The 22,889-nt window shown below is 38.0% G+C and overlaps 1 protein-coding gene across 7 annotated transcripts in view; it reads left to right on the top strand.

Annotated features, from left to right (window-relative positions):
- Unc-13 (unc-13) overlaps positions 1–22,889 on the top strand; it is a 628,091-nt gene that overhangs the window by 291,528 nt on the left and 313,674 nt on the right. For 3 of the 7 annotated variants that reach the window (XM_076787592.1, XM_076787590.1, XM_076787591.1), the window contains exon 1: positions 14,535–14,578. The exons of the other annotated variants lie outside the window; for them this stretch is intronic. The gene's annotated coding sequence lies outside the window, so the exon portion shown is untranslated. Of the gene's footprint in view, positions 1–14,534; positions 14,579–22,889 lie in introns of those variants that run through there. 7 annotated transcript variants of the gene reach the window in all.

Here is a 22,889-nt window from a genome sequence, read left to right as displayed (position 1 = left end):
AGTTTTGCACCCTCTCAAATATGGAAGGAAGCAAAGTGTATTGCAAGCGCTTGACGCTTTTATTTTACCGCAGAGATAAAAATGTCACGCACGCAGCCAACAAGATATGATTGATCAGTATCTGTGTAAAGAACTATGCGGAAGTGGTTTGCTATTTGTTCCAACTTTGACGACGAAGAACGCACGGGCGGACCCCTCACCACTGATACAGATCGAATTAAAACACTGATCGAGAATAACCCACGCTACACGACACGTGAATTAACGGGAATGTTAAAAATATCAAAAATCCACGTGCACTTTGTGAAACTTGGTTACGTAAATTGTTTTTACGCGAGGGTCCATCATTTTTTAAATGAATGGTGACGGGTGAGGATAAATGGATTATTTATAACAATGTTGACCGACGAAAGGGCTCGGATACGTGAAATGAACTGCCATTAGCCATTCCAAAAGCCGGTCTATAAAAAACCAAATTCAATAGAAGGATTTAACGAAAAATGCGTTAATAAAAAATCATATTGCCAACGGAGGATTAATTGGACAATATATTTTTAAACGTGAAGTAAACATATTTCCACCGTTACATTAATGTTTTGACACTTCACGAAAAACATATATTTTATAGATATACATATTTTTTATGGAAAAATTTTGATTCTAATATTTTTCTGCACATTCGTTCTGTTTAATAATCTCATATAACAATTTGGGCGTATTAAGAAATTTTTTTAATATTTAGAAGAAAGAGGACACCATCATTTTTTTAGTCTCGTTTGTAATTCAATTTATGAATTTATTTATGTCTTTCTGATTACTTGGTCTAATTCAGTTTCGTAGATGCTCTATGGAATTTAAATTTGGAGATTGTGGAGAAGGGTGTAACACTTTGGAACAATTTTATAAAAAATATTTTTTTATTATTCTCATGCTTTGGCTCGTTGTTTACTTCCAGTTTGATCTACTTCTATCAATCTTTCAAAACACAAAATATAAGACTAAATTGGCAACGTATTATACAGATTACTAGACTGTGGATCTTTAAGCAAAATAAAAATTTTCTACACGAATTGCAACAAACTGGAGTGAAATAAAAATTTATTTTAGTTAGTTTTGTTATAAATGCATCTTGGCTGTTTAGGTACAAATTCAAATTGTGTATGGCCCGATGATTTCGGTGGCACCGATGCGTGCACGAGCGTGTATGTTTGTTTATGTTTGCGAGATACTCGTGAGAGCGAATGTGTGCGCGAGTACGCGGGTTAGGTGGTCGCGTGACAACAACACACGACCAGAGCACAACGGAAAACAGTGCGAGTCGATTGAAGGACATTTGCGAGTATCGAGAGAGGAAGTCGTTACCGAGTGAGTTCAAGAAGAACAAAAAGACTGCGCTTCATAGATACTGTTTCTTGTCGTTTGTTAGTATATAACGTTCCGTTATTGTGTTGTCTCTATTGTGCTGATATTTTGATTTGATTTAGGAATACCAACGTATCGTTTTCAACTTACTAAAATTAGCAAAGAATTATTATGAAAAATATTTTGCATAAAGATCCGCTATCACACAAATCCGTTACCATTGCATTTAGGAAAATTTGGTATGTCAAATGCGAATAGACTTATTATTACTATACCTTTTAAAAAGAATGCTTTTAAAAATCGTATTAACATTGGACCATACGACTTGGATTTTTTGTAAGAAGTTCGCACAGTTAGTTTGCTATGTAAAGTGAAAAACAATTTTTACGAAAATTGCAATTGGTCGAAATTCCAGAGAAAATACTAAAAGTTGCATTTTGCAACTTTTTTATGTGGACTTACATTGAAAATTTAGAAAGTAACGAGTTGTAGATCTGAATGAGTTAGACGTATTCTGAGAATTTCATAAAAATCGGTCAATGTTGCAATCAGCTACAGATGTTTCAAAATGATCACATAAAGGCGAAATTCCCTGACAAGGCCAAAATTCTGCGACTTTCACCCTTGAGCTTTAAAAGTTTGTAGCTCATTGCAACGTTGACAGATTTAGATGAAATATTCAGAATATGTATAATTGTATAATATACGCATAATATTATATTATATACAGTGGCTCACGAAAGTATTCGAACGCTTACGTTTACAAATTTTAATGAATAAAATAAGATGTACTAAACTAATCTGTATAGAACAATTTGGTATCTATAGTAAGGGGGAAGTCTCAAGATTATGTCAGTCAAATTTGAAAAGGATTCAACAACGTAGGCAGCAGTTATGATATATTTATTAGAAACACGCATAATAAGTGACTCACAAAAGTATTCGAACGCTGCATATATTATTACATTATTTAATGTTAATATGTTGTTGGACCACCTTTAGCAGCAACGATGTGTCTCAATCGACGTTCCATACTATAAACCAATGATTTTGTAAAAGTACACTCAATGGAATTCCATACTTCTATGATTTTTTGTTTCAATACCTCCTTTGAAGTTATTTGATATTTATTTAATCTTTTTCCGATTTCAGCTCATAAATTTTCAATTGGATTTATGTCTGGACTTTGCGGTGGAGTAGTTAACATATGTGGTGTGTTATATATGATCCATTCTTTAGCAATTCCTGCAGTATGCTTGGGATTGTTATCTTGTGGGAAGCGGAAGTCTTCCAATAATCCTAATTTACGGGCACTTTCTTTAAGGTTGTTCCTTAAAATATTTAAATACTTATATTTATCGAGTATTCCATCAATGAATACCAAATTTCCGGTGTCACTTGCTGCCATGCACCCCCACACCATAACCGATCCATCTCCGTGTTTCACTGTTTGGTGTAAATTTTTTATTTCCAGTTTCGTATTTGGTTTTCTCCAAACATAATTTTGACCATCTGAGGCAAAGATGTTAAATTTAGACTCATCCGAAAAGATGACTTTATCCCAGAAAAAATGATCTTTATTGAGATATGCTTTTGCAAAAGCCAGTCTTTTTTTCAATTTACCGCATTGATATATGGCTTCTTTCGTGGTACACTGCCATGAAAATTATTATTTCGTAAGATTCGTCGACATAATTCGGGATGAACTTCTTTATGAAACATATCAGCTACCATATTTGTAAGTTTAGGAGCGGATATAGTAGGATCTTTTTTATTTCGCGAATGATAATTTTCTGTTCTCTTTCAGTTAATTTCTTTCGTCGACCTGATCGAGCGTTGTTCGCAATTGTTCCTTCATTTTTTGATTTTTTAATAATATAATGTATTGTAGACTTACTTCTGGTTATAATTTCTGCAATCTCGTTATATGATTTTCCATCCTTATGCAATCGAAGTATCATTTGTCTTTCACACTTTTGTGTTTCTGACTTTTTAGTCTTCATTTTAACTACTACTGTGCACAGTTCTACTTTGCTGTTACGGAAACGATGCCTTAACATCAACTGAACGTACCAATGTTTTCATTTAGCAGTAATGTGTACATTCCTTTCTAAGAAAGATGAAAACATATCAACAGCGTTACAGCGTTCGAATACTTTTGTGAGTCACTTATTACGCGTGTTTCTAATAAATATATCATAACTTCTGCCTACGCTGTTGTCTGTAGTCACGACATAATCTCGAGATTTCCCCCTTACTACAGATACCAAATTGTTCTATACAGATTAGTTTAGTACATCTTATTTTATTCATTAAAATTTGTAAACGTAAGCGTTCGAATACTTTCGTGAGCCACTGCAACTTTTGGTATGTTCTCTGCACTTTCGACAAATTGCAATTTTAATGAAACATTTTTTTCACATTATGTAGCGAACCAATTGTTCGAATTTGTCAAAAGAATTCAAGTAGTATAGTCCAATATTGAAATAGTTATGCGATTTATAAGAGCGTCCGAACATTAGTGGGAGTCACTGTATGTACAATTAAAAATTGTCTGCGTCAATTACAAGTAAGGGGAAATATATAAAAATTGAATAAAATTTTTGTTCTACCCTGAATAATTTTAGTAGTACATAACGTGCCAACGATATTAAATTCATCTGATGTTTCGTCTATTTTGTGTTTCGTTCACCGATTTTCATTATAAGTGCATAAAAAATTATTAGAAGTTTCGGAGGATATTTCTTGTGAGAATTCTTTACGTTCGTGGAAGAGATTGGTCACCGAGTCACCGCAGCCCGTGATTCCATCGAGCCCGGGTCAACATCCGACTATATTGGCACCGCCGCCACTGGTTGAATAGACCGCGTGGTCCGCTGCCTTCCGGCGAGCTGCCGCACTTTCCAGCTTTCTTACCACCCGCCCCGGCCCCGGAATATAATTTCTCCAGAGAATACAGGGACGAACAGAGAAAGAGCACAGAAGGCGACGAAGAAAAGAGACTTGGCCCGTCAAGGGACGACCGGGGACTCGGTCGCACGTCTGCCGGCGACGCGATCCCATTTTTCCCGCGGCCAACCCCCGGGCGCACGCAATTGTGTGTCTTCGTCTCGATCGACCTACAGTGGCCCCAAAAAGTATTGCCACTGAATTTCCAACTTTTGACAAATCGTCGATATTTAACCCTGAAATGACACCGAAGTGTCTCCGGCAACCCCACCGAATTTTAATCGATAAAAACATAAATACGTAAGCATATACAAACATTAGTACTTAATAAATATGACTACATGCGCCACACATGGTCAAATAATATTTACAAGATATATTCTGAAAAATAAGTGTTCATTATAGTTGAGTATCTAATACCGTAAATAAATCGGAGAGACATGTTAACATTTATAAAATTTGTGTACAATTATTACGATAATGGACCTTAATAATTTTAATATAGCCATATGTACATCAATTTCTTATATATATTTTATATATAATATAATATAAATTAAAAAGTATATAAAATATATATTATATATATTAAAATATATATTATATTTTCTTATAATTATTATGTTATCATACCATCTCTTAATACTAAGCCAGATCAGCACCAGTTCAGATTTTTAATTTTACAATTATTGAATGTGTACGGATTTGTGAAATAAGTTTTACTAATCTTCTTTATTCAAGCACCCGTTATGATAAAAATCCCGTAAAGTCTAAATAAATAAATTTAATAATTAAATAATAATCTTATAAATGTAATATTAATTAAATAAATTTAATAATAATTTAAAAAATTTAATTTTATCATTTCCATAAAGTAAAGCAAATCAATTTCGATGCTCGGTAGGTTTAGTGTTAACGTTAAAGAAATTGCTGCTTGGTTTTAAACGTTCAGAATCTGATCGATACATGGCATGCTTTCATGACGTACATATATATATATATATATATATATATATATATATATATATATATATATATATATATATATATATATATATACAAACTTGAAGCGCTTGTTAACTAGTGATCTTTTTAATAGAGTGTACTTTACACTTTCATAATGCACACTACCGGCTGAGAAACTCGAGCAACTGCAATTAATCGTATTGATTTTTTAAGAGGCACGAATTAAGAGTTTCAATTGCTTCTAAAGTTACCAGTTTCGAGGCGAAAGAAAATTTGTCACGCGATATTCCCTGGAGATCACGTGTTGACTAAACGCTCGGCGAACGTGACAAGCTGCAGCCGAATTGCGTCTTCATCGTACAGCCACCTGACGCCACGAAGACAGCGAAATCACCGTTAAGATCCTGAAAACAGTTTCTCCTATTTTCGTAAATCTCCTAGATCGTAAATCTCTTTCGTGCGCAATCACATTTAAAAACTGTCGTTAAAGAAATCGCAACGAGTTTGGAAATGTGTCAATAACATACAATGGGGGATAATGTTGAGTGGACACCCTTTAAAAATTGGACGAAACAACCCGAGCCTTTTTGAAATGTTAGAGGGATTAGTTTACTCAGTGTACAAGAAATTAATTATAAATTAACATTTCCGAAAAGCTTGTTTGGTTCAATATTAAACAAGTTGTTCAGCTGTCCCCTTAATTTTGTCCCGGACTGTACATGTCTATATTTCTAACGATTTAACATTATGCGACGAATACGTGTTTAAACAAGTTTTACATTTTAATCGTGTTATACTGTCTCTACATTTTGTATCGTGATGTGTTCTGTACGTGTGCTCCTGTCCTAGTCAGCTTATGCCGTGCCACTTATCGGCTCAGCTTTGTCATGACTGTTGTATAAAACGCTAGGGGTGGCGGAGAAATTTTCCTATTGGCTCATGCGTATTTTCCTAATTGGCTCAACGTTCGGTCCGTGCAAAACCGAACCAAATAAATTCGGAATATTTTCAAGTGAAAGCAGATAACATTGGTCAGACACGAAATGGTTTGTACATTAATACCATAACTTGCCATATTTTTTACAGCGATTAGAGTTAATACCTCTTTCTCGTTAATCTCTCAGAAGAAGATTTATATTTACATATTTTTTTTTATTTATATTTATATTTTTATATATACTCATTTATATTTTTTTATCTATTTATTTTTTTTATATTTTATTCTAATAACTAGACTGTGGATCTTCATGCAAAATAAAAAACTTACTGTATAGAGTTCATGCATTCATGACAAAATGAGTTAAACGAACTCCCATTAAATGAACGAAAAATCGTAGTCAGGGGTGGGAGACAGGCGGACTCCTATTGTGTGAAACAACTTGCCTCCCGAGGGATTCGTATAAATGGAGTTCTACTGTCATTTTAAATTTGCAGCAATTTTTAACCACGGTGAAAAGAAATGAAATAAAAAGTAATAAATTTAAAAATTAAATTTTTAATTTTTAAATTTGATTTCCGTGCCGCTTCCTCGCGAAATCGACCACCGTACGACATTTACGCAGCCGAGTCGCAGTTTCTTCAACAGCCGTTAGACCGACGCTATTCTGACGGTTAGTTCCGCAAAGCCTAACTCGCTCGTAAAGGCGACCACTTTCAGCGAAGTTGCTACAGGCCCGCGAATTGTCTGCGCGATTCTGTCCGCGATGTTTTGTTATTGTCCGCGCGGGCTGGCGTTTTAGAGATTTGCCCGTTTAGCGCGCGGCGGGGAAAACATGCTGTTGAATGTAGGGTAAACTGTTGAACGTGACACAGTTCGTGTGCTCGGGTGCACGGCACAAGCTGCACGCTTTGTTGCGCTCGGTGAAGCACAGTTTTTCATCGGCGCACTGCACCAGACGGGGTAAGCAGCGAAAGATAGGCGAGCACGCGCGACCGTGCCTCGCCGATTCCCGCGGAACAGATATTTAAGAGACAGCGGACTCTATTCGTCGCGCGGCCCGTTCGTTCTCCGATACACCGCTCGTTCCCCGGCAAACGCAACCGGTCATGCATCATGCATAATGCCACGCCACGTACGCAAACGTCAACAAAAGAATCGCTCTGCCCCGCCACTGGGGAGGGGGGCAGGCCGGCAACAGTTTTAATAAAATTCTCCGTTGCATCTGCATAAACGCACGGTGCACGCTCTCCTATCCCTCCCGGTGTCACGCGAGAAACGCGGCCTCGGTGAAACTTGACGCGACGAGGTGTTTCCCCGGCCATCTAAGAGCTGGATATAATAAATATATTGCAGATATAATAAACCGGACTGCCACGTGTCCTGGAACGGTGGCTGCACAGTAGGCCGGTTGCCGCGGTGCTGTGAATTATTAGTGAAAAGCTTCTATATGAAATCGGTTTATTCCGGACTTTTTCAAAACTCGATTTCGCAACCGAAAATTCTGAAAAAAATCACAGACGTGTCTCCCATCAGGCGGAATGTTCATGAATTTTTTCATAATTTTTTGTCAAACAGAACGGAAGAATTGAGCATAATTCACTAAAACAAAATCTACCCTGTAACTACCCTTGTGGTAGGGGTACCCACCTGAAACTTGTCACAGAGTGTTCTCTTTGGCAGCCTTATCGAATGGTGTAACCAAAAAACTGTGGGAGGAATGAAAAAGGTAGATCAAATATTGAGCTAATATATTTAAACAATAAGTTTGAACAATCACACACTCTCTACAACTCTCTATAGCTATCTAGACACTCTCTATGCACTCTCTCTAAGGGTCGAACACGAACAGGGCCGCGTGGTACGTGCGACGCTCGCAGCTCGCGGTCCCCGCTCACTGCGCCCTTTTGTTGCAAACAACTTACAACCTCACACATACAATAAAAATAACCTCACAAAAACAATTTGGTTATCCTTTCTCTGAATATAAAGGTGATTTATTAAAGATAATTATTATTTCTAGTCCTCGGGACATGTCTTCTTACCGATAGACGTAACTGACTGTTTACTAACACAGCTTTTCATTTTGTTGTGAAGAGTTATAAGTTCAACACCTGTCAACAGCAATGTCTCATCAGTTCGAGTGTATACCACGTTTTATGATTAGGGGGAGTTCCCCTAGTACCGGACACTTAAGGTTTTTCTTAAATAAATAAAAGAATAAAATATTTCATGTCTTCTATACCATGTTATTTATAACTTAACAGCATTATCAATCAGTAGAAACCAAGAAAAGAAATAATTTTATTCTAACAATTAATTAAAACTTTGATTGAAGTTTGGTATAGAATTTGCACAGTTCGTAAAGTGTCCCCTAGTACCGGACATTACATACATTGAGAATGTAGCTTAAAAATAGTGTAGTTTCAAAATAATGTACAGCGATCACAAACATAGTTATCTGCACATTCCGGGATATCGGCACAAGCTTCAGGTGCCCATTTTTTGCAGCTAAAACACTGAATCCAGTCTTCTTCATTGTTTTCTAAACAAACCACGCAAATGGTTTTCAAGTTTGACTCTCGTAGTTTTAATGTTCTGGTTGTCTTACGCTTATTTCCCGAATTTTTTATTTGTTCTGTCATCCTCTTTTTGTTTTCTTCCTCCTCGGTCATTTATTTATTTATTTATTTTTTTATTTTTTTTTAAGTGATTTTTAACCACTGAAAACAAAATAATAATAATTACTTCCCGAATAATCATTATTAATACGTATATGAATAAGTAAAATTCAGATTTGTATTGTCCGGTGATAGGGGACAATGATCTGTCCGGAACCAGGGGACACCGAAGCCATAAAAAAAAATGATTTTTTGTATCAACCAGTGCACTGTATATACAAAATACAGAGGTAATTAAAAAAACTACTTACCAAACGACATAATAATGCCACTTACAAGTTTTGCTACTAACCAAAATTGATAGATGTAACACTTTATAATTTGTATGATACACTAGCTTGTACTTAAACGCAACAATGGAGTGATATTCCCAGCTATGCACATACGACTGGAACGTGTCGAAACCTGATTGTGCTTGGATCTATCTCCACTACTGCTCACGTGAAATGACGATCGCATTGCGTTTCAAATCTTAAAGATATCGCTACTGTCCGGTTTTAGGTGCCGTCCGGTTTTAGGGGAACTCCCCCTACGTAGCGCAAGATCGACGCTTCGAGATCGACGAAATTGGTATTGCTTCAATTACCTGCGATATCAATATTTCCAGAGTCGCGTTTTATTTTGTACTATAATTCACATTTATCTATGTATCACTGGACGTAAATCAAAGATACCGTAAGTCACGTTTTCTCCATTTCGTAGTTATCATTATGATTTACTACTGCGAAGTCTTAAACATTCAACTACAAATTTCGAAATCTTTAAAATTTATTTAACCAGCAATGAAATGAATTTTGTTGGCGAGTTGAATTTTGGATGGAGCTTCCGAAAATGGACAGTTCGGCAAAACTCTAATGATATTTCTAAGGTAAATAAATACGACTGTTCACAATGGTGAACAAATTGTAAACAGACGCTGTTGTTTTCAGTCCGGGTATGCAAATTATATTTATTCTTTTTGAATAAATGTTCAAATATTTGAAAAACACGTCGACTACTCTTGCTAATAGTATCCCTCCAATTTTATGTAAAATATAAACTTGTAGGAATCAGAGCTGACAAAAAATTACTAAAAACTAATTATCTGCATATTGATCTTTACTAATGTTTTCTGCCATGCAGAAACAGAGGCATACTTCTATTAGAGCGTATATAGAAATTCAAATGAAATGCTAATTGAAAAGTGAGTAACAGCTGGCCATCAAAGTTCAAATCAGGTCACAGTAAGGATTTCGTTCTTTTGCATCATTTCACGAAAGTTGCTTTATTTGACTTTGTTTTTGCTTGCTTATTTAAAACCAACATATGCTACTGAAATGTACGTTATTATTATTAAACATATATTTCCCCAGAGATTTTGATCGTTAAGTTAATATTGGAGGAGATTGTGTATTGTGCATAACATCTATCGATTGTAGCAGGATATTTGTTAGGCTAATTTAATTTGAAAAGTTAAACTTGCCTAGAACGTATTGATCACTCTATCCCTGAGGCGCACTACCTCGAACATTGAAGCTGTCAAGTTATACTACAATGTATCTCCGGGCTCATGGTGCAAGAGGAAGTAAGAACATTTTTTCATTTGGTGCTTCGTCTTTGAGAAAAATGAGCTTGAGAATCCATGGCGAAAAAAAACGAGACAAAACATTTTGCATGCAGCCGATGTTTCGTATCATGATTTCGGAGACACCCAGTGTATAGAGTGATTCATGTAACTGTAACGGACCATATTGTTTTTTGGTTAAAGATGAACAAAGAGTGGTACAGGAGAAAGATGAATGGCTCGATGCAGACAACGTTCCCAGGATAATACTTTTTTTCTTGTAAATGGAAAGAGACATGCGAATTTTGCAGCTGCACTATGTTTTTTAATAGAAATCCTTCTCTTTGCTGTAGGTCGGTTTTACTCGTTATTTTATGTAAATAAAGAATTAGAGCATTGGGATGCATTAGCTTGAAAAATATGTTACATTTAATTTTGTTAAGATTGTAATATTAAAAGCGAGGAAAACATGAACACGGGATTTCATAATTTGGACAAAATTACAGTCAAAACATATTTCAAGCTAATTTACTTTTCTGTCATGAAGAAAAGCAAGCAACTCATTTGCAATGTTTCTGAAAATATTTTTATATCACATGCCCAGTATAAAATCAGAGGATTTATTTTCTGGAACTGACAATTCCGAAGTTCCTATTGCAAAATATCATGGTACAGGCGTGATGATTCTTCGCGCAAAAACAAGTCAACACGAAGGAATAACATTTTTTGTATCGACGCCAGGTTATTGAGAAAATTGCATTTAAAAATGCATCGAACACCCTATTATACAGGGTGCGGCCGACTAACATGTAACAAACGGGCAGGGGGTGATTCTACATGTAAATGTAAATCGAAAAAAAGGAATGACATTTTTTCGTTTGACGCCTCGTTTTCGAGAAAATTGAGTATAATGATCCGCCGGGTTCGCGTGCTTTGGTACATGCGGGAAGTAGAATTGGTTGGTCATGATCAGACGCGTCAGACGGTTCCTATGGAATAGCACACGTATTCGCTGTATTTTCAAAATCGATTTTCTCGAAAACGAAGCTTCGGATGAAAAATTTTGTTCTATATTTTTTTCTTCTTTTTTCATAAGGAATCACCTCGTGCCCACTAATACATTTGGCCGCACCTTGTATAGTCATCGACTGGTGTGTCTGATCATGACCGACCAGTTCTACTTTCTAAAGCTACTGCCACTGGGATAAATTATTCGGTCAAACCGAATACATATTTGCAATGGCCAAATTTTTCCATTAACGATAAAAGCAAAAGCATTAATAAAACTCGTCATATATAAATAAAATAGTAATATACAATAAACTATTTTTATTATAATGGATGAAATGAGTAAATCATAAACTGCTTTAAGGAAAGGATTATTCATCCTCACGATTTCAGAAAATTTGTTTGTTATCGATCAGCGACATGTTTATCGTTAAAGATATTAAAAAGTGTTCTAATGCCTTATGTAGATGTTATTAGTATGCCGTGCTACTTAATTTTCTTTATAACCGTCGCACGTAGATAGTACAGTTATCATTTTGTATTTAGTAAAACGGTTAGAAGAATTCGTCATTTTATAAACATTTTCCTAAAATATCATTATACTATATTTGTCTAATATGTGCATAATCCTATTTTTTGTTTTTAATACACACTCAATTAAATGGTTTCACGATATTCACGATATCGATTGAATATTTTCTACCAGGGGTAGTATTCGAACACGCGTTTTTTAAACTCGTTTCCCTCGAAAACGAGGCGCCAAACAACAAAATGTCATACCGTTTTTTCGACTCGTTTCTGCATGTAGAACCACCACACGGTCCTTTGTAGCAATTTTAGAGACATCCTGCATGTTCATTCTGTATTACGACAAAAACAGTCGAAAACTAGCACAATGGTACGAACCTATACACTGTCCACATAAAACAAAAGGCTGCTCCATACAAAATACCAACGAATAAAAGTCACCCAGTGTTTTCCAGATATGCAATACCTAGTATCCGCCATTTAATTAAGGTTTTTATTCAATTTGGAGGGTATGTATACTCGACAAAATCAGAGAATGTGCAATTTTTCCAATTGTTTGTCTGTCGCAAAATTTATACTTTAAAGATTGACTAAAGTTATTTACAAAGTTGAAAGTCAATTTCGAAACAAAAAACAAATCAATATTTGGAATTAAAAAATATTTGCATAACGATCAAATATTTGGAAAGGATTATAAATTGACGCTAAACCTACCACGGTCAAAATGACCGGGTTTTTATTTCACAATTATTGAAATTATGAAAACGTTTTCATAGGAAATTACTGAATTGACTTCTTCATTTAATAATATAATAATGAAAGTCGTACAAAGTTTAAGTAAATTCAATCATCTCCTTTCTATAAGACGTTTCATTTTTATATGTTTTGTACTTGGTAGGTTTAGTGTTAACAATGTACAATCTTCTCTACTAACACGTTTAATTGGTTCTGTGGAACATCGAGACTGTACTAAGCGAAAAGTTTACAAGTAATACAAACCAGGGAGGGTTGTTCAAGTTTATTAAAATGTGTTAATAATGATATTACTCTTTTCCGTTAAAATTGTGGCTATAACACGATCTGCTTATAACTTACAAACTTATAAAGCCTTGTATATTATTATATTATATATTGTATAACTTAGAAGCTTATAAAGTCTTGTATGTTATTATAGAACTTATAAGCTTATAAGTTATAAGCATATCATATTGTAGGAGGATCGCAGCAAATTTTGAAGAAAAGAATATCATTGTTTCCTGATTATTCCACTTTCTTTATTAACTTAATTCTGTCGTTTCATTTATCAATCATCGTTATTTTAAAAAATCTAGAAATTATGAATTCCCAAAGAAATTTTGAACACTAAATCTAACATTTTATTTCATATAAAATAAATAATATTTAAATAATAATAGAATATTTTAGTTTACAATTCTGAAAATGATAAAGATGTATTCACAGGAAATTAGATAAATTTCGTTCCCCAGGCTCATATTTTAGTAAAAATTGACCATCTTGTCAATTTCGTAGAACAACCGTTCGCTTTTAGTGCTCGGTAGGTAATCGGTCATCCGACTGCTCCGTCTAATAGCAAAAACAATTCGTTTCTCACCAGGACGAGTATACTCGTGGTGAAACGCCGGGCCGACACGCTCCCGTGACGAGTATATCCTTTCGCAAACGTCGAAAGGGTTGATCGCGAACTCTGGGAGAGAGAATCGAGGCCTCCGGTTATCAATAGAACCCTCGGCGCGGTTGATCCAATCCGTTCGGAGGCGCCCCGGTAGGAAAAAAATCGACCGGCGGAATTCGTGCGGGTTGGTGGGGTGGTGGCGGAAGGGGTCCACCGGGGCGCCCTCGGGTAGAGTGACGCTCCTGGGTCATGCGCAACGGCAGGGCTGTTCGAAGGGTGGTGGTTCGAAAGGTTGATCGTCGTTGGCGCGGTTGAGCAGAGGGGGTTGCTCTCTCTCGTTGGTATCCGCGTGGCGGGGCTGCGCGGCTGGTTGTGGGGTCGTCGCCGTCAGGGGCGGTTGTCAGGGGGGTGGGGATTGTTCGTAGGGTTGCGTGGCGGGAGGGTGGTGGTGGCACTGGCGAGGGTCGGAGGGAGGGGGCTGGTTAGTAGCGGAGGCACACGTTGTGCCAGACGGCCGGCAGTAGCGAGGCCACACGGCGACGTGTGCGTGGGTAAGCCTTGCCCCACATTCAGCCGCCGCGAGTCGCGCGGTGCTCGCGTTTTCCGGCGTTCGAGCCGGTAGGCTACGCGCACAGGCCACGCAGGCTACGCACAGGGCCGTTCGACGAGCACCGACGAAACCGTCGGGGATGGTAGCGAGGAAGTGCCGGCGTCGGCGTCGAGCAGCGTCCCGCCGGCGACTCGCGCGACGGCGTTCCGTGTACGCCGGCAAGGCTTCCGAGTGAACGAGCGACGTGACGCGACGCGACGCGACGCGTCGTCACGCCGCCGACCTAGACGACGACGACGACGACCGGTGTCGTCTCAGCCGTCTTCGCATCGCTCGTGCTATCGGGATTCTGCTCGCGGAACTGTGCGCCGCGTGCGTGTCCGTCGGTGCGTGCGGAGTGGCCGCTCGAATCTAATCGGTGGTGAGTGTGCGTGCGTGCGTGAGAGTGCGTGAGTGGGCAACGGGGGGAGCACGCGCGCGCGCGCGCGGTCGCGCGTCCCGGCCTCCTCGCAGCAAAGCGGAACGGGATCTTGGGCCAGTGGGCACACCGCGGTGCCGGAAACCGGAAATACGAGATGTAAGTCGGCCTGCGAGGATCGAGCAGGCTCTCCTCGACGGTCGACGACGCAGCAAGCCGGCTTCCTCCGAGCGACGGATCGCTCTCACTTAACACGGGAAGCGGGATCATTCAGGGGGAGCTCCGGGAAATTACGTGACCGTGATATTGTGAGTGCGGGGAATTGTGCGGGGGAAACGGCGGTGGTGTTGCCCTCGTGTGTTCTCCGTCGACGAACAGTGCGCTCTGCCCTTTTCGGGGCGTTCCGTCGCGGTCGGAAATTCGATTTTGAACCGGCGCGGCGGCGGCCGCGGCTCCGGGGGTGTTTCGAGGAGCGCGAGACGGTCGATGCCGGTCGCAGAGCGGTCGCTTTGAATCCCGCGATCGCGGAGGATTAATCGTTTCATTCTGACACGCTGCCCGCGACTTTTTTTCGTTCCGAGAGAAACGGAGCCGGGGGGAACGCGAGGAGGGTTATCGTCAGGGAATTAAAATTCCACCGGAGGGAAACGCGGTCGATGCTCTTTGAGACCGAGGTATTTCGTAAACCGGTAAACGAGAGAGAAAGAGTAGGAGAGAGAGAGAGGGAAGAACCTCTCGTGCGCCGCTCCAGACGAATCTCCGATAATACGAATTCTCCGCGTTTCTTCCATTGCGCGAACTTCACCGCCCTCGAATCTTCCTGTTCTTATCGGGAGAAATGCCGGGAAACTCGCGGGAAACTCGGAAATGGGGGGACGTGCGGTGAATAGTGTCGATCCCAGGCTTTTGATGAGAAAAACTCTCGTTCGAAGCTTCGCACCGCAAAAGAGTAAACGGAGAGTACAACACGCAATCCCGAACGGATTAATCGAAGACACCCTTCTGCGTAGTACGCTCGCCGAAACTGTTGCTATCCATCCCCGCGCCGAGATAGCCGACGCTGGGAGCAGTCAATATTTACCGCTTTTTCGTTTAGCTTGATACGATTGGTCTGCGGCTTACTCTCGAATCATAACACGACGTTCGAGTCACTTTTATTATTCCGCTGTGAAAAGAATTTTTTTCGTGAATGAGAACAGTACACACTTGGAGGCAGCAATTTCATCCCTTGCGCTATAATATCGAGTCGAAATAAAATTTGTTAACGACAAAGAAGCACTGATCACCGTAAAATACAGTCGGGGACAAAATTAAGAGGGCGCCCTTTAACTATAACTTGTTTAATATTGAGCCAAACCAGTTAAGTATTTTTGAGATTTTAGAAGGATTACTTTACTAGGTAATGTATAAATTAATTAGAAATGACCTTTGGTCGAAACTGCGAAGAAAAAAATGGAGTACACGATTTTTATTTGTACCTACAATGAAAATTGAAAATATGGGTTTTGTAGATCTAAGCAAATTGCATACGTGCACAAAGTTGTAAGAAAGTGTAAGAAACTGCGATTTGGATAAATTGTAAGCCAGACAGCTTTTTCTTTTTAATCTACCGCTTTTCTATTCGTCGACCGATTTCGATTAAATTTTGTACGTGTACTCATTTAGATTTACGAAACGTATGTTGTAAATTCCATTATAGGCAGATAAAAAAGTTAATAATCGTGACCTTCACTTTTCTCTTCTAAATTCCGAGCAATAACAATTTAAAACAAAATTTCTAAATATTACCTGAAAATATAAATGAAAGTTGAATAGACGCGAATGTTCTTGACATGAAAAGAGTCATTTGAAATGCTTCTTAAATATTTTTTAAACATTTCGAATTTGTGGATCTTCCTGTTCCTTTATTGTGCTGTCTGTCGAGTGTAAAATCAATCAATTATAAGATCGTTGACTGTAAGTAGTTTTTATTTAAGCGCAGTTAACTGCACCCACAACGAGTCGTAATTAAATCATTAAAATATAAACATGTTTGTGTTTGCAACCGAACGAATTTCTGTTATAAACTAACACAATAATCAAACACAGTTTTAAGGTCAGAAAACAAAACATAATTCTCCGTAACTAGCCTGCGGATTTTATGTATTTATACCAAAAGTGTCGAATACAAATCTATGGAGACATTAGAAAAATTTAATTATATTGTATTACAGTTAACTGCTTAAAATTATTAAAAGTGAAAATGCATCCGGTTTCTCGCAATTAACTTGAACAATTTTTATTTTGCATAAACATCTACAGTCTATCTAAAACATTAGAAAAAAAAACACTAATAAATAGAATGCAAAACTTTGTGCAAAATCAAAATTTTGTAAGTCAATTCAATGCAGCAGAAGTTCGGCGAGAATGCATCTATTATTCTAATAAGCGAGTCGAAAATAGTATGGAAATATTCGTAAATTTTTCCAGTTACTTCACAGTTTTAAACTTCAATGAATTTTTGCAATATATTTGTCTGCTAGCCAAATACAAATGTCCTTTGCATGCCGGCGGCCGAACGAGTTTATCCAATAATCTGCCGCAAAGGTAATTGCGAGACAAAAATTCGGAAATGCGTAATGCCGGTTGGTCGGGCGCGGTGCGGTTCTATCGTGAAATCAGCCATAAATTGCGAACTGCAGTCGACGAACTCGAACGCAATCGGGACCAGCGCGCGGCTTCTTCGAAATTTTGCGTGCGCCGAGTTGCAGTTTAAACGACCGAGGCTCGCACACAAAGCGAGAATTTTTAGAGGCGTCGATCGGTTGGTAAAAATCTTCCGTAATTGCGCAGTAGAAAGTTGGTTTTAGCAGGTCAATAGCACGTCAGCTCGAGGGCGAGGAGAGAGCGGACACGTGCGCGCGTCCCTTCGCACGTCGGTGCCGGTCAAATCGTTCAGAAGTATACGGGGTGTTACCGAAATCGTGGTACACGCAGCCGGCCGGCGCGGCGATTCTGCGTGCCGAAAACAGGTCGAATCAAAGAAACAACATTTTCATGTTCTTCGTATCGTTTTCCTGGTAGTCGGGTAAAAAAACGAAATACCGGTATGTTTACCTATATTTATCGCTAATTTTGTCGGTTTTCTTATTTTATTGCAATACAACTTCCAGAATATTTTTAGGCAAAGATTTAAAACCTACTCGTATGATAGTAATATTGAACCCACATCCCCGGTGTATTGCTCCGAAGTCCTCGCTCGCGTTAAAAGACAATTTTAGCGATATTGACAATGCTGTGACACCGAAACTAAGATGTAGGAATCTTGTAGGTATCGTGGGTTCACGGGAGTGATTTTTAAAATAACTCTACTAGTACAGGCAAAGTAGACGAACTCTGATGACACTCGTGCGTCCGCGGTGTATTGCTCCGAGATCCTCGCTCGCGTGAAAAGACAATTGTACATCCCAGCTTCAGCGATATCGATAATGCTGTGACACCGAAACTAAGATGTAGGAATCTTGTAGAGATCGTGGGTTCACGGGAGTGATTTTTAAAATAACTCTACTAGTACAGGCACAGTAGACGAACTCTGATGACACTCGTGCGTCCGCGGTGTATTGGTTCGAAATCTTCGCTCGGGTTAAAACGCAATTGTACATCGCCGCTCCAGCGACATTACCATATAAGGCAATGTTTGCATATCCTATGAATCTTAACTTCTGGTGGTAGGAGAATTTTATGGCATTTACCACGAAACCGAAAAATGCCGGTATTTATTTCGGTTTTGAATTCAGGCGTTTCGGTGCGATATCGGTTTCGGTGTAGGTTTGTGACGCAACACCGGCATCAAAATCATATCCGTTTTAACAATAGGTTTACAGAGCACAAAAAATGGCAATTTTTGATTATTTTATAAAAGTAACCAGAATATATTATTTAGTCAGATTTTCACCGGATTTTATATATTTGAATAATATGTTCCAAGGAATAAATGTATTGAATAAAATTTCTAGAAATCCATCTTTACAATATCAATAATTGTAAATTAAAATATTTCGAATTTTGACGAGTAAATCTAGTGTTAAACTCTAACTATAGCACGCGAACCCGACGGATTTTCGAACATTTTTCCCCGTAAAATGTTTCCCTTTCTCTCGATTCATGTAGAATCGTCATCTGGTCGCTTGTATTACGATTTCGGAAAAACCCTGTATATGAGGTTGTTGGAAATGCAGCTTGTCTCGCAAACGTTGATTGAACATCAAACGCGTTTCACAATTTCCAACCGTCGTAGGTCTATTCCATTTTGTAAGCTGACAATGTGGTTCTATCACGCGTGATATACGTGTCTCATACATGAACGAGGGTGCATAATTTGATTGATTTTTATGGTATTTGAGAACAAATGTCTGTTCATTTGGCACGGATGGAAAGGAAATACTAGTTTTTTAATTTCACCAGCTGAAACTCGGACATAGTGCGGTTGAAGCAGCATGAAACGTCAATATTGCTTTCGGGAAAGGTACTGCGAGTGATCGGACCTCTAGGCGTTGGCGTGAAAAATTTCGGTCCGAAAATGAGTCTCGCGCCTATAAGCCGGCAGTTATTGAAGTTGCACTGTTGGAAAGGATCTGGTCTTACTGTTCGTGGAATCATAAAGAGAATTAATATTCAACCGTTTTCCATATGAAAAGTCACAAATCTGAAACTTACGATGAAATGAAACTCGCTATCAGAAAAAAGAAATTGTAAATAAAAAAACCATACCGCTCCATTATAAAGAGAAAGTTTCAATCTTTAAATCCATGGTGGTTTCACTCACGAAAAAAATGTTTCAACGTTTTCGAGGACTGTTACAGTTGACCTTCAGTGACCTTGGAATGATCTTCATAGTAGGTCATTGTATTCGTCCTGAAACACGCTGTCAGAACGTAAATATCTCCTTGCCACCTCCACCTATAAAAAATTCATAAATACTGTTCTATCTCCAAAAGCAAACGAGTTATTCAGGTGACCTGTTCTAAATGCCCCACCCTGTATAGTTATTGGAGAACATGTATAGGCACACAATAAGTATAAACTTCCTTCTTCTAAGAAATTCTAAGTAACAAGTTCTCTTATCACTGCAAGCGCGGAGTAAATCGTCATGGCAAGGGGTTAATCGAGCAATCTATCTGCGACATATGAATAACAGAGTTACGTCGAAATCTCCTTTCATAAAACGGCCGGAAAGTTCCGCGGAACTTTCATATATTTGCCATGCCCTTTATGATCCGGTCGCAGGTTCATACACGAGCATCACTCTGCGCATCATTTCCCCGTCCACCCGGGCCCATCAAAAAATTTCATTTTAACCGAGGCTCTAAACGCGCTCGCGCAACTTCCCTCGTGCGTCGTGATACCGGTTGCTTTAGTGAAGAATAAGGATTTATAAGTGTGTTAGCGGCTCCCTTCTTCTAACGCTGGGCACACGAGATGCTTGAGATAAATGTTAAATATAATTAGTTTTTCATATTCCAAACGAATTTTAATAGGGTAAATTTTGAAACATAGTTAATTTCCGTAGTATTATTATGTAGTTAATTTCTGTAGTATTATTATGTAGTTAATTTTTATATTAGTAACGAATTTTATTGAGATGAAATTTAACCTATAGTTAATTTTTCATATTATAAATGAATTTTAAAATATAGTTAATTCCTATAGTAATTAAATTATATTATAACAATATTTCCTGATTAAAACACTTCGCAACATTTGCATTATGAAATCGTACATTTCATACGCAACGACCTAATATAATTTTTTGAACAGTTTTTTTATCACGTTATACTGGTGTCTACCGTACACGACTTCGCTGCTGATTGGAAAATAATGGATCGATAATATAATATGAATACTGAGGTAGACAATACTAAATGTGAAAGTTTTCACTGTGTCTGAGAGACAGGCGAAAAAAATGATGGCAAAGATAATGATAAAATGCGACACAAGGCAGTGCATCGATTTCCGGATGATGTAAAGTTCGAAATGGACGTGCCATTAAACTCGGTACACGCAGTATCATTACCGTGGACATCGAAAACTGATATCGATCATATTTTAATCAGGCCGGGTCCGATAAACTTGCCGAGGGCTCCAATTTTTTTCGCGAGATCCTAGTATCCGCTTTATCTCAGCCAGGCTAACAATTGCCTCGCGTATTTAAAGTTTTCCTGCTATTGCGTTAAAGGCAAGGCTGGGGAAAATTTGAAATATTTTGAGATGAAATATTGGAAACAGAAAGATATTTCCATAAGCAAATACTACTTGAAAATACTGCTTCATTCAATGCTTTAATCTTGAGCAAATATTATTTACTAATCACACTAAACTATAACTAAAGCCTATTTATTATTTACTATTTATCATTTATTATCTATTTACTTTTACTCTATTATTATTATCTTATTATTCTTTCTTTATTTCTATTTATTATTTATTTAATCTATTTCTATCTATCTGCTATTTATTATTTACTTATTACTTATTTATTTATTATTATTTATTTATTTATTATTTATTCGAATATAGGAAATGGGGAATTATGTCGAAAAACGTGCTCTGTTTAAAACAAATAAAGTAAATCAGTAAAAAGTGTAGACTTCTTTTATGGAATATCTTCAGTTATTTATAAACAAAGAAGAGTGTAAAATGAAAAATGAAATGAGTGTACTATATTATCGATAAAACTTTTACTTTAATCATTTTAGTTGAAATAGAAATTGATGAAAATATGAAAATGTGTATTTGAAATAAGTATTTCTCTATGTAATAATAACTGTTTACAGAAAAAAATTTATTTGCCAAATCTTGCGTCACTCGAAATAATAAAAATATTCATTTCTATTTTTTCCACCGGCCTGGTTAGAGGTCATCAACTGCTGCATCTAATGGAGCGTAGAGTTCGTCAATGTCGGCATCCCTCTGGTCTTCTTCTTTTTGTTCTCTCCCCGTGTACGGTCGGGTCGCGTTGCGTCGCGTCGCCGACGTAATATCTCGTGACGACCATGTCGGTATTCCGGGCAATGTCGGGCATGAAAAATTCTTGAACTCGAGCTGCGCGCGTGACGTCTCCTCCGGAGCTCTAGCGACTGGATACTTCGTCCGCTGTACCCATAAAACGACTTCCCCGAGAAAAACGAAAACATTTATTACCTCATCAATTGATATTAACCCCTTAACTTGTACGCTCGAGTTAATTCGAGCGCTCTAAACAGGCCAAATTGTGCACACTCGAGATAATTCGAGCGGCGTTGTATTTTATGCTGTTATAATTTTTCACACTCGAATATAATCGAGAATTGAAAATAACAATGTGAAAGCAAAGAAAAAAAAATCGTTTTATTGATATCTATCATTTACATGGGATTGTAAGCTATAACACTTATGTATTTGTTCAAGAATAAAATATAGCCTTTTTCCATGGAACAAAAGCGCAGTATATCAAAAATTGATTTTTTTTTGGCAGGTTTTTTTTTTAAACTCTGCGTTAAGAGGTTAAATCGTTTTCCCGTTTCGGACATAATAATTGCAATGTATATGTACGCAGCGATACACGAACAACTTTTTTCAAAGCACAGGTAGCCCACGGCTAAATGTCACCGAAATTCACCCGCAACGGTTAAGTGTGCACAATCCGTCCCCCCCTTTTCTATTACCACTTACTGCCTCGAGCTCGGCGGAGCCTTATCTTATCGTCAGCGGATAAGGAAACAGAATAAATACAATGCTACAATGCAAAATAAAACGCTACCCTACTTCGCGAGAATTTCACTGCTGGCTCTCAAACGTGGTGACACTTAACCGTGGATTAATGTAGACCTCACTAATCAAGTTAAACTAGGACAACAAAGTTTATAGAATCAGTTTAAAATTAACATAGGAAACCCGTCGAACGATACTCATCAAAGTGACTGAAAAAGATCAACAAATAATTATGAATTCAGTAACATTAATTATAAATTTCGATGCTAGTCAATAAATCCTTTGCTGACAACCTCAAAAAAGGAGGGGGGATAGACATTTTCTTGTTGCGAAAAAAAATCGTCGTCTTATATCGAGAGAAAACTGTATACAGTGTTTACTCGATATATGTCCAAAACACGGGTCTTGCCACGGGCATATATCGGCCAGGAAATACTATTCTTTGATTCACATCACCTTAGGCACCCGCGGCAGTGGGGATAGTTCTGGGACTTTTATGGGCTAAGAATTTTTGACATATATAGAGTAAACGCTGTAACGGTTTGTGAGCCTTTCAATGAGCCGTGCATCGATGAAAAAGGATAAC

This window comes from Halictus rubicundus, chromosome 5 (assembly GCF_050948215.1).
Source record: "Halictus rubicundus isolate RS-2024b chromosome 5, iyHalRubi1_principal, whole genome shotgun sequence".
NCBI classification, from domain to species: domain Eukaryota; kingdom Metazoa; phylum Arthropoda; class Insecta; order Hymenoptera; family Halictidae; genus Halictus; species Halictus rubicundus.
This window is presented reverse-complemented; position numbering and strand designations above follow the sequence as displayed.